This window comes from Physeter macrocephalus, chromosome 4 (genome assembly GCF_002837175.3).
Source record: "Physeter macrocephalus isolate SW-GA chromosome 4, ASM283717v5, whole genome shotgun sequence".
NCBI classification, from domain to species: domain Eukaryota; kingdom Metazoa; phylum Chordata; class Mammalia; order Artiodactyla; family Physeteridae; genus Physeter; species Physeter macrocephalus.
In genome coordinates, this window is record NC_041217.1 from 89,091,991 (window position 1) to 89,105,293 (window position 13,303).

General features: G+C 38.0%; 1 protein-coding gene and 1 pseudogene across 1 annotated transcript in view; one reads left to right on the forward strand and one right to left on the reverse strand.

The window, feature by feature from the left end:
- The window catches only part of VAV3 (vav guanine nucleotide exchange factor 3), a 423,978-nt gene that overhangs the window by 345,228 nt on the left and 65,447 nt on the right, over window positions 1–13,303 (forward strand). The gene's annotated exons all lie outside the window — the stretch shown is intronic.
- Window positions 779–2,325, reverse strand: LOC102979478 (eukaryotic translation initiation factor 4E-like; annotated as a pseudogene).

Consider the following 13,303-nt stretch of genomic DNA (forward strand, 5'->3'; position numbering starts at 1 on the left):
TTTTGCTGTGTTTTCATTTTGTTTATCTTACTGTGTTTGGGGTCTCCTTTTCGCAGGCTGCAGATTCGTAGTTCCTGTTTTTTTTTGGTGTCTGTCCCCAGTGGCTAAGGTTGGTTCAGTGGGTTGTGTAGGTTTCCTGGTGGAGGGGACTAGTGCCTGTGTTCTGGTGGATGAGCCTGGATCTTGTCTTTCTGGTGGGCAGGTCCACGTCTGCTGGTGTGTTTTGGGGTTTCTGTGGCCTTATTATAATTTTAGGCAGCCTCTCTGCTAATGGGTGTGGCTGTGTTCCTGTCTTGCTAGTTGTTTGGCATAGGGTGTCCAGCACTGTAGCTTGCTGGTCGTTGAGTGAAGCTGGGTCTTGGTGTTGAGATGGAGATCCTTGGGAGATTTTCGCCATTTGATATTACGTAGAGCTGGGAGGTCTCTTGTGGACCAGTGTTCTGAAGTCTGCTCTCCCACCTCAGAGGCACAGCACTGAGTCCTGGCTGGAGCACCAAGAACCTTTCATCCACACAGCTCAGAATAAAAGGGAGAAAAAACAGAAAGAAAGAAAGAAAGAAAGAAAGAGGATAAAATAAAGTTGGATAAAATAAAACAGAAAGAAAGAAAGAAGGAAAGAAAGAGGATAAAATAAAGTTGGATAAAATAAAATAAAGTTATTAAAATAAAATATAATTATTAAGAAAAAAAATTTTTAAGTTAAAAAAAAAAAAAAGGAAAGAAACCGGATGGTCAGAACCCTAGGACAAATGGTGAAATCAAGTAGGGAAAGAAATAAATTAAAATCTAGCAGCCATCACCAAGAGTACAGCACAGGCAATGCTGTAAAAAGAAACAAAGAAAATTGTTAGAAAACTGTATGCATCATACTCTTTCAAATCAGCAAAATATGCTCCTGCATATAATGGAACATAAACAGAATCGTTCTCTTGTAAGATATAGATATACAAATTCTTCTCTTTAATATTCTAGATGGGTCAAATGTGTTTGTAATCGTTAATTCGTTTAAGCTATTACAGAGTGGGCCAGGAACACATTTGTGGATTCTGGGGATGATGTGTACTGTAATTCTTTGATTGGGATAGTGGACACTCTAGCCAAAATTAAAAAAAATAAATATATATATATATATACATATATATATGAACACAGAAGTACAAGACAAAGGCGAATGAGACTTCTCTTATATCTTAGCAACATTTAGATGGAAATCAAATTTAAATGCAGTCCACTCTGCTTTTGAAGAGGCTTTGGTTCAGCTCCCAAATCTCGACTGCTTGACGCAGTCTCCTATGAGAATACTCAGAAGGTGTCTTCTTAAACAACAAACCTATGTTTAGTGGTGGAGCTGCTCTTAGTAGCTGTGTCTGCATGGGACTGATAACCAATCATTATCTTTGGAGGAAGTCCTAACCTTTCCTTGTATACCCTCCCTATATGTGTAACAGCTTCTCTGTTTTCACATTCAGTAGTCCATATTGCTATTTTATCACCTTTAGCTCTAACATTAACCACAGCTCCACACACATCATCACTGTAGTCATCAAAAGACTCTCCAATAAGGCACAGCAGTGCCTCTAGCCAAAAGCGATCAAGGTTACTTCATCTCTGCTGTTTGTTCTATGTAATTAGCCATTGTCCTCCTCGTTTGTTTTTCTCATTTTCCCACATAGGCTCAATACCATCCTTAAAAAGTGAGTAGTCACAGCCAGGCATTAAATTACTAGACAACTGGATATGGTTGTACAGAGCCCAAAAGTCTTCAACAGTATCAAACTTAGACATCAGCTGAAGGTTTGCTTGCCAAGTTTTGCTTTTATCATTTGTAAAAAACCAGAGTGCCCATCTGTTCTGTAAAGGATGTTTAATATAGTGTTCTGGGTTAGCAACCTCCTGATTAGATTTTGTTTTCTCTTCTTCTGTAGGTGGGGGATTAGGAGTAGGGGTGGTTTCCGGTTCCAAGTCGCCATCTTAGATCGATCAGATCGCACAACCCCATATTTCATTTTGATGCTACTGTAAATGGTAGTTTTAAAATTTCAATTTCTACTGTTTATTGCTAGTATATAGAAATAAATTGAGTTTTGTAAATTGATCTTTTATCCTGAAACCTTGTTGAACTCACATAGTAGTTCTAGTAGCTTTTTTCTATAGATTGAAGCAGATTTTTTTTAGACAATTATGTTGTCAATGTATAAACACAGTTTTACTTCTTCCTCTGCAATCTGAATGCCTTTGGTGTCTTTTTCTTGCCTTGTGACAGTGGCCAGGACCTCCAGTAAAATGTCGAATGGAGATAGTAAGAGGGTACATCCTTGCTTTATTTTTGATCTTAGAGGGAAAGCATTAACTCCTTTACTATTAGATATTATGTTATCTGTAGTTTTTCATAAACGCCCTTCATCAAGTTGAGGACTTTCCCTTCTAGTCCTGGTTTGCTGGGAATCTTTATCAGTAATGCATGCTGGATTTTGTCATATTCTTTCTGAATCAATAGAAATGATTAGTTTTCCTTTTTAAATTTGTTAATATGGTGAATTACGTTGGTTTTCAGATGTTAAACTAATCTTGCTTTCCTGAGATAAACCCCAGTTGGTTAAGGATATATTGTCCTTTTTGTTGTTATTTTATTTTTTTTAATGTCTTTTTCTGGGTTTGGTAATAGTTAATACTCAAAGAATGAATTGGGAACTATTCTCATAAATTTTCTGAAAGAATCAGCATTATTATTTCTTCCTGAATTGTTTTGTACAATTTACCAAGAAGCTACTGAGGCCTGGAGTTTCCTTTGTAAGAAGATTTTTTTCAATTACAAATTCAATTTCTTTAGTAAATATATGGCTATCCAGGTTATGTATTTCCTTTGGAGTGAGTTTTGGTAGTTTGTATGTAGAATCTGTGGTGTCATCTCTCTCATTTCTGACATTGGAAATCTGCATCTTCTCTTTTTTTCTGGTCAGTCTAACTACAGGCATACCTCAGATATATTGCAGGTTTGGTTCCAGACCACCTCAATAAAGCAAGTCACACAAATTTTTAAATTTCCCAGTGAGTATAAAAGTTATGTTTACACTATACTGTAGTCTGTTAAGTGTGCAATAGCATTATGTCTTTTAAAAAGTTCATACCTTAATTTTAAAATACTTTATTGCTAAAAATGCTATTATCTGAGCCTTCAGTGAGTCACAGTAGTAACATCAAAGATCACTGATCACAGATCACCATAACAAATAAAATAATAATGAAAAAGTTTGAAATATTGAGAGAATTACCAAAATGTGACACAGAGGCATGAAGTGAGCAAATGCTATTGGAAAATGGCGCTGATAGAATTGACACAGGGTTGCCACAAACTTTCAATTTGTAAAAAATGCAGTATCTGCAAAGCACAATAAAGTACACTAAAAATGAGATATGCCTGTAACTGTTATGAATTTTGTTGCTCTTTTCATAGAACCAGCATTTGGTTTCATTGGTTCTCTCTATTATTTTTCTGTTTCCCATTTCAGTGATTTCTGCTCTGGTCTGGTTTATGTCTGGTATTTTCGCCTTAAGCATCTTTGCCGTAGAATCTTTGCCACAAGCATTTTTGCCTCATAATTAATTGGCCATAAGGCAGTCTTGCCATAAAAAAATGTTGCTATAAAAGGTGAAATAATGAAAAATAAAATATGTGTAGTAGATTCATGACAGTTCTGCACAAATAACTGATTTTATTTTGTGGGTTGTCCCTAAGCACTTATCTCCCAAGTCTTTTGTTCATAGTATTATATGTATATATATTGTTTGTTGATTTGTCTCTTTGTTTGGCATTACACTTTCTCTTTTTCACTAAAATTTCTTCCTTCATTAAGAGGGGTATCAGTTTCCAAACACTAGGATGCATATTTGTACCTGAGCTTTGTATTGTGTTGTGAAAGCCTCTGCACTGTTGTTTGTTCTTGGTATATTGTCACATGTCTGTTGGTAGACGTTACAAATTTCTAGGGGAAATGTGGGTTCAACTCTACACCTTCGAGGCCCTCAGCCTCTTTCTCTTCCAACACAGTGTGTTTCAAAATAAGAAACAACTCTTGGGGCAAATCAACTTCATCTGTCAGCTGGATAAAGCCATCAATAACATTGCTGACTGGAAGAAATGCTCACACATCTCAACCAGTTGAAACCAAATTGTCAAACCAAAAACTGTCAACCAGTTGTTTTATCTTTTGCTGCAAAGTTGCTTTATGACCAGTTAGTTAATGTGACAAAAATGTTTGCAACAAAAATGCTTACAGCAAAAGTACCTAGAACTAGTCTGGTTATTACTTCCTTTCTTCTTATTATTTTGGGTTTAATTTGCTCTTATTTTTCTAGTTTCTAAGGTAGAATATTTGCTTGCTGATTTGAGAACTATCTTTTTCTAATATAGACATTTAGCGCTATAAGTTTCTAAGTACTACTTTTGCCGCCTGTCCCCCAAATTTTGGTGTGTTTATTTGGTATTTTTATTTTAAGTCAGTTCAGAATACTTTCTAATTTCCCTTTCACTTTCTTCTTATGGGTTATTTAGAGGTGCATTATTTAGTTTCCAAATATTTGGGATTTCTAATTTCTAATTTAATTCCATATCATAAGGGAAAACAGTTTGTATGACTTAAATCGTTTTTAATTTATTAAGAATTATTTTATGGCCCAGAAAGTGGTCTATCTTGAGAAATGTTCTGTGTACAGTTGAAAAGAATGTGTATTCTACTTTTTGGGGTGGGATGTCCTACAAATGCCAATGAAGTCCAAGTAATTGATAGTGTTGTTCAAGTGTTCTGTATCCCTATTGACTGATGACATAACCATCCAATCCATCCACCGTCCTCCACTCAAGTCTGGCATCTTGGTATATTCTCTATTCCTTCCATTCTCTCACCGCCTCCTCATCTCCTTAGTCATCAGATAAGCCTCATTTTATGCTCTGACTAGCTCTCAATGCATTTCTTCCTCTCCATCTCTACTGTCACTGCCTAGTTTCTACTCTAATCAGCTGCTGCTTGACATCTGAGATCACCTTCTAACCGGTCCCCTCACCTCCAGAATTTGTCTTCCTGTTACCCTCCCACCATTACAAAGTTCACATTGCAGTGAATTACATAATCCCTTGTTAAAGTCTTCCAGGGTCTTCCTTCGACCATATGGAATTCACTTTTCTTAGTCTGAATGCAAGCATTTGTGAACCCGAGGATCCGTGTCCAATCCTCGCCTGCTTCTCTGACCTCATCTCTCATGGGTGGCCCACACGCTATGTACCCTCCATCCCTCCCATGTACACCTTCCTGCTGCTACTCCAGCTCATCTGGAGCCTTCTCTGTGAAGCCTCTCCTGTCCCATCTCCCTTCTTACTCCTAGCCCTGTTTCTGGCAGACCTGCACAGAGTTCCCTCTTATTTATTCCTTTCTTGCGACAATAATGACAACAATAGCACTAATGACTAATGTTCATTATACCTTTTTTATGTACAAGGTAGAGTTCTAAGCATGCTTTACATATATTAACATGTATCATGCTAATGAAAATTCTATAAAAAATACTATTATTATCCCCATTTTATAAATGAGCAAACTAAGGCACTGTGAGGTTAAGTAGCCTTTTGGTATGTCTTGTGATTTTTTTCTTGGGTAGCCAGGTGTGAGGTACTGGGTAAAGGGAACTGCTGTAAATAGGCCTTTAGTGTTGTGGTGAAGTGTGGCAGGAGGGGCAGTATTAGTCCTATGATTAGGTCCCATTTTTTAGTGAGCTTGTGCCTATGGATGATAAACTTCACAGGTTTTGTTTTGTTTTGTTTTCAGTTTTCTTTCTCCCCTCTAAGGTGGTATAGTATGGCTAGAGTGGGCTGGAGTTGAGTTTTTTTCTTCCCCAGGTCAGGTAGGCTCTGAAAATACCCCAGCAGGTTGTGCTCTGGTTAACTAGTTTCCTCTGAGGGCAGGCCTTGTTAAGAGGGGAATGCCTTTTGCCCTCCCTCTGCATGTAGCCAAGAGGGATTTTTCTTCCCATATTTACCATGGGAATCTGGTTGAGCTCCTTAAGGTAAGTCTTACAATATGATGGGGTTCCCCCAGTGACTGGGCTCCTGGAGTTTTTAACGCTGAGGGTTGTTGACACTAAGCTGCCAGCAACTTGTCAGTTACAGTGCAGGTTTTCCCGCCGCTGTGTAGGCACTGGGTCTTGTAGTAGTTTCTGCTGGTGAGTTTCTCCTCTAAGCTGTGACTCCCTGTGTTTGCCTGTCTGTCTCTCTGGTCTTCAGGGCCAAGGTTTGTCCTGTGTCTTCCCCTCTCTTATGGATGCAAGCAAAGTTGTTGATTTTTCAGCCCATTCAGCTTCTTTCTTGTTAGGACAGAGTGACGAACTGGAAGCCCCAGCACTCTTTTACTAAATTGTACTGCCTTCTATTCTCTTTATAGACTGTAAGAAAAAAATTATTGTCATTTCATTTCGGGAGCCTGGAAACATGAGGTGTTTCTCGTATGACGGTATAATGGCTTTGGAAACTCTCAGGAGAAATGAGAACCACTGGATGACAAAATGTGTGTGTATATCTGTTGAGGGGATGATATATGATAGGAACAAGAAAGGCTAATGTCTAGAACAGAGGAAAACAATTAGCACATTTAGTTCAGTTCAGCAAGTGTGTATTGAGTATCATTTCTGTACTCACTGCTCAGACATAGCTCACACTTCAATTATCAGCTCCAATTATTGGTTTGACATTAGGTTGCCTGTCTTTAGAAGAACCCTTCATGCCTGCTGGCAGCTAGTGCTCTGTTTGAATTTCCAAGATATGTTACAAGTTCATCAAGTATTTCTGACAAGGATATAGCGTGGGTCAGAATTGTCTTATGGGTACCTCTAAGCCAGTCAAAGGATTTTTAGCTAACAGATACTAGCCTTATTGAAAGGAGTAGTGGCAGGATGAGAAAACCTGGATTCAAGTCATGCATCTGTAGCCAAATAGTTCTATGCCTGGGTCAAGTCAGTTAATCGCTATGTGGCTTAATTTCTTTATTTGTTACAAGAGCGGGGCTGGACCAGAGCAGAGCTCACAACTCTGAGTCATCTGGGAGGGGGTGCCTTGTAAAATGTCAACATACAACTCCACTTCCAGAGATTAGGATACAGTTAGTCTGGGTTAAGCCCAGGTGTGAGTAGATTGTATACAATCCCAGATAAATTTAATGTGAGCCACTGACTAGATGATCCAATTGGTAAGATTCCATGAGAGTTAGGGCATTATCCCCAGCTCACTATTGGGTCATTTATAGCAAACTAACTACAAAATATGGTGTTAAAATGAACTCAGTACTTTGGCTCTGACATATATCGAGTAAAGGGTATATTTTCAAAGAATCTGTATACACTGAAAATATAGTTGCTGCAACCTTCATACTGAACTTAATACAATTGTTTTGTCTGATTCAAAAGGCACTTAAGATCTTGCAGTACTTTAAGACTATCATGATAAAATCAGCTTTTGTTTTACAGGCTGTACATGTGGGAAGTACTGTAGGAAACTGGCCTGAATGTGTACTTACTCAGTGGCATGATCTACAGTGACATGTTTTTTAAATTTCTGAACAAAACTCTTCCTTGTTGGGTCTAAGCGTATAAAGAATGTTGCTGGTTTGATTCTCTGAAATCATGCGAGTCTGTAGGTGTGTTTACAGTGGATCATGTAGGTTAATGTGCCAGTTTTCATGTTCAAGGTGACAAGTGCTTTATGGTCTGCACCCTAACAGATGTGACTCCTGCATTGGGGAGTTTTTCTTTCTCACTTGCTTCTGAGAAGATAGTTTTTAAGCAACTCTCTTTGGTCTCTACTCAATTGGTTTGGTCTCATTTGAGATTGTACATAATTAGCACCAGAGAAGCAAGTTAAGTGTTTTTCTTTCCTGTGCTAGAATTTAGGAAATTATAGCTCATTTTGCTGAGTATTAGTTACTGATTCTGCCATCTAGCAGCATAACCTTTATAGACTACCTACTCTGTGCACCTCAGCTTTATCATCTGTAAAATGCATACAGAATAAAATAAATATATGAAAGAGTTCTAGCACAGTGCTCGTTAAACAACAGTAGCTTCTATTTATTCACCCATTCATCAATTCAGGGATGAATGATCCACCAATTCATCCATGCAAGTACTCATAAATTGCTTACTATGTGTCTGACTGACTGTGTTTCATCCGGGGAGGGCCACAAACAAGACAACTGGTTTCTAATCTCATGACCTTAGTGATCTGAGGAATGATCAAAGCTCAGGATAAAGTGATGCAGCTGGTTTCCATTTTAAGTTTTTAACTAAGAGTTTTTGTAAATCATATTATTGTTACAAATATATCTAGAGTTAAACCTGGGGCTATTAATCTAGAATTGTTATTGGGCTGTTACAGTGGCTTTGCATTTGCATTCCAAAAATGTCTTTTGCACTAGTTAAGTGCTTTGGCTTATTTGGAAATTTTCAAGAAATTATGATTTCTAAACTGTTTCCTCCTCTTTTTTTCCCCAAGCGAGTTACTTCACTCATTAGTGTAGAAAGTTGGATTTTATTGTAGTCTGTCATGTATGATTTCTAAACTGTTTCCTCCTCTTTTTTTTCCAAGCGAGTTACTTCACTCATTAGTGTAGAAAGTTGGATTTTATTGTAGTCTGTCATGTTTTCTACATACTCTATGTCCAGAGAATACAAATTATCCTCTACTATCTATCAGGAACTTTCTTTCTTTGAATAGCTATTCGTCTAGTCTGTATTATTATTATAACAACAGTAATTTCTAATGCTATTGAAGTGAGTGGGCTATCTGCATTTTCATTATAACTTGTTTCAAACAATGAGTTGCCACTTGAGCTGTAAAAATGTACTCTGTTTAATCTTTGCATTGAAGGGATTCGTTTTCCCAGTCTCTTTTGTTGTCTTTTTCTTTTCTTTTTCTTTCCTCGAAAGTTCTATAAAATTGCCTTCCGGTGAAATGAATATAAAATAGGAAATGGGCCATTTAGTGTATGTTTCCTAGTGTAGGTGTAAGGCACAGTTTTTACTGAGTATAACATATGGAACAATCCTGATCATGTCATTGGACTGATGATAAACGTGTTGCAATATGTGATAATACGGGCTTAGTAACTGAGGAAAATATCCTTCTGGCCTAAAGAGATTTCTTCATATTGGAAACTTTATTTTCCCAGAAAAGATACAGATTCTACTTATCAGAGAGGGAAAGAGGGCAAGAGAGAGAAACAGGCAAATATAACATCCTGCCATGCCATCTATGGTTTCCATTACAATAGAGTGCTTTTTATGTGTTTTCTTCTTAGAATAAAGCTTATGAAACAATGAGGAGCCTGTGTCCTATATCATGGGGTTTTATTTGTTTCATTGTCATTTATGAATACCCACATGTTCCACAGGGAGAATTTTGTAAGCTAATTGGAACCAAAAGGCGGTTATAAGCAGTAAACTGTAATCAGTGTGCCAAAGATATATATTTTTATCCACAATGAAAGTTAAATAATAACCTAGAAAATAGTTGTGATACTTCACACTTACAAATCATACATCTACATGATCTTTATTCTAAGGAGTGAAAATGTTTTTACACGCATTCTGATTAATTCACAGAAATCGCCATGAAGAAGGTAAATTATAACTGGGGTTTTTTAAAGGGCCAAATTTATCATCCATCTATAGGATGGCATGTGCAGAATTAAAATTAGACTCTCTTCCAGACTTCTGGTCTCCTACTTTAGTTCTATATGTTAGAGCATCCTGCCTTTGTTTTAGGAGAGTCACTTGTAATTTTTTACACCTTTAAGGAAAACACATTTTTTAAAGGCAGTTTAGTTCTGTTTTGGTAGAATAATCAGGAAACAAAACATTGCTTTATGTAGAAGTATTTGCTTTTTAAATTTTTTTAACTCTTTGCCTCAAAGGAAAGAATAAAAAGTCAGAAAATAAGTTGAGCTTAGGGAAATTCTCAACAGGAGGGAAGCATTCCTACCCACACAGAGTCCCGAGGCAAGGAGCCTGGGGTGGGGGAGGGGTGGGGTTGGCCCTGGACTTGGCCATGGGCAACAAGGCATTCAATCCCCCTTTACCACCGTCTGAGCCCTCAAGACACAGTGGTAGTGACTGCAGCAAGTTGACCCTTGTCTTAGTTTACCTTGTCAAGAACTTTTGCTTCCCACATGACTGCTATATTGATTCGTGTTCAAACAAACAATCCAGGCGATTTTTTTTTTTTTTTACAGGTGCATTTTTTCTCATTCTAACTTGGAAAAAATTGGAGGGTTCAATTGAAGGGATCTTTTTCATAGGAGACATGTTTTCTCAAACCTTCAGTCACTGACATATATTTTACCTTCTGCCTGAAATTTCCCCTCTACCCACATTCTCTTAGATAAATCCTTCTTTACCATCAAGACTCAATTTGGGGGTCACCTTATCTGAACCAAAAGGTCTTCTATCTTGTAACTCATCATACTGTATCCTAATGGTTTATTCATCCGTCTTCCTGTCCAGTTAGAGCACTCCAGAAAGATAAGAACCATGGCTTTCACATCTTCATCTCTAATGCCTAGAATAAAAGAGTCATTCAGTCCATGGGTTTAAAATGAATAACTGGTTAGAGCTCCTATTTCCATAATACATATGTTATTTACAAGTTTTCAAATTCACTGTTTATTAAGTCAAATTACACTTTATGCTGTTATTTGAAAAACCATGAAAGTATTCATCTTGTCAGATTTAAATTTATCTTTGTTCTCTCAGAATAGTCTTAAAGCTATTTAACCTTGTGTCCTCAAGTTCTATTATCTATAAAATGGGGATTTTAATATTTAAATGACTCACAAGCATGTTGGTGGTGTAAAAATCATAGGAAATAGGAAGTAAACTTGAAAGAAAATTGAAAAGGAGAAACTTAATGATTTTGAAAGATTTTGATTTGAAAGATCATTGTTAATGATTTTCAAAGAGCTTCATTTTTCAGAAGTGGGAAAATGAGTATCAGTTTGGTTTCTAAAAAACTTAAAATTTCATCTTCCCCCACATTTAATATGAAGAGTCCTGCTAATATACACAGGCTCATAGAAGACCATTCTGCTCACCCAATTCTGATACCCAATTCTTGAAATTTCTTTAGTTAGATATTAAACTTTTTACTTCATAATTAGACATAAAATCACAAAGGATAAATTCTGAAGGACATAGTTGATAGAAACAGGATAAAATCATGAGCCCTTTCTTCACAGCAGGTTTGGACCAGGAAGGCCTTAGATACTTCAAGGAGAGTGGGAAGGAAACAGAGGGACAGGGGTTTACAGAAAAGAAACTTTGCCTAGGGAATGGTGTGCTTACTTGTGGGAACTGTTGACCTTCTGTGCTCAAGCCATCTGTCCTATAACGCAGGACCTGACCCAGACACCCTCTGAGGTCCAAAGAAGGGAGGTAAGTGGAGGGGAATTAGTGGATCTTTCCTCCCAACATCTCTGCCTGCAACTTTAGTTGTCAAATCACTTCAAAGCATTCTTTTCCTTTGCCCTAAATAAGGAGGAGACTTTTCTGATTCCTTTTATTTTTTATTTATTTATTTTTTTTGTGGTATGCGGGCCTCCCTCTGCTGTGGCCTCTCCCGTCGCGGAGCACAGGCTCCGGACGCGCAGGCCCAGCGGCCACGGCCCACGGGCCCAGCCGCTCCGCGGCATGTGGGATCCTCCCAGACCGGGGCGCGAACCCGGTTCCCCTGCATCGGCAGGCGGACGCGCAACCACTGCGCCACCAGGGAAGCCCCCTGATTCCTTTTAGATCACACAAGAATATTAGCTACAATAGAATTTTCTAAAACTATGCATTTTTTCTCCTGATCTAAAATTCGAGTGTCAGACTGCATCATCGTCAGAGGCAAACAGAACACAAAAGAAATATTTCTGAAAGAATCATATCTCTTTTGTTAAGAAAACTTGATTCCTGATACCAAAAGACTCACTGCTTTGGCGTTATAAACCAGAGAGTAAACATCTCTGGGAACTGTTTTTCCTAGGTCAGATTCCTACTCCAGGGCATTTCTTCGTGAAATCTGAAGCTTGGTTTTTATCATGGCAGCGATACCTTTTTTGGCAGTACTGGAGCAGTTTCAAGGTGTTCCTCAGGTGAGCTTGGCTTGGCTTCTACACTGCCTCTCACCACTTGCTCATCCCTTGTGTAAAATTAGGAGAAACCAAGGCAGAATTGAAATTGTGGATTAGAAGATTGGAAGCTGTGTGAAAAGAGTAGAGGCTGATTTGGTATAAGTATGTCCTGTAATTATGAGATCTTTATTTTGACAGGTGTTTACCTCAAAATATTGAGCTAAATCAGGGTCCCTAATTACAGGAAAGTAGGTAAAGGCAGAATGTGGCTGTAATAGAACAAGGGAGGCCCGGGAGAGATGATTATGGAAGATAATAGACATTAGCAAAGGCCTATAAGAATCATTTTCCCTGGGTGACTGCCAACTGGCTTTGATTGAATAGATCATAAACTGAGTTTGCAGGAATGCTTCCAAGTGTATAGACTGTATTGTGGGAATTGGCAAACCTCCTGACAAAGTGGGTGAGGTCCTAATTGTTAACTCTCAAGACAGGCATTTTTGTTAACAGTTCTTACTGGTACTTTTCCCGTGTTTCCCATTATAACCCACATTTGGGACAGGGCAAAATGTAGGTTATAATATAACTAGATGAAGTCTCTGCTGTCTAAGTAGAAGTTCCAACAGTAAAGTATTACCTCTTTTCCAAATAGAGAGTAACATTATTAAGGAAAAAGTTCTGAGGAAATCTGTTCTGGTCCTTTTTCTTCCATTATTTTACCACCATATAAGCTATGTTCTGTCATAATTACTAGAAGTTTGTGTCAAGCACAGAATACCTTCCATGGGCCATCAATCTGCAATTGATTTGATACTGTGAAGGGTTTCAATAGAGTGTGCACACCCTTAAGGCTTTGGGCCAAATAATTTATCAAATTATAACATATTGAATTTTAATTATTCATGGTAATCTGAATTCCTAAAGAATGAATGAAGGAATGTCATTCCTAACAAGGCAATCCTGTGTACCCTGGAAAACGGAAGACTTCACACTGAGTTAGAATTAAAGTCATTAAGGACCTGAAATGTTCTTCTCTCTTTTTTTTTTTTTTTTTTTTTTTCCGGTATGCGGGCCTCTCACTGTTGTGGCCTCTCCTGTTGCGGAGCGCAGGCTCCGGACGCGCAGGCTCAGCGGCCATGGCTCACGGGCCCAGC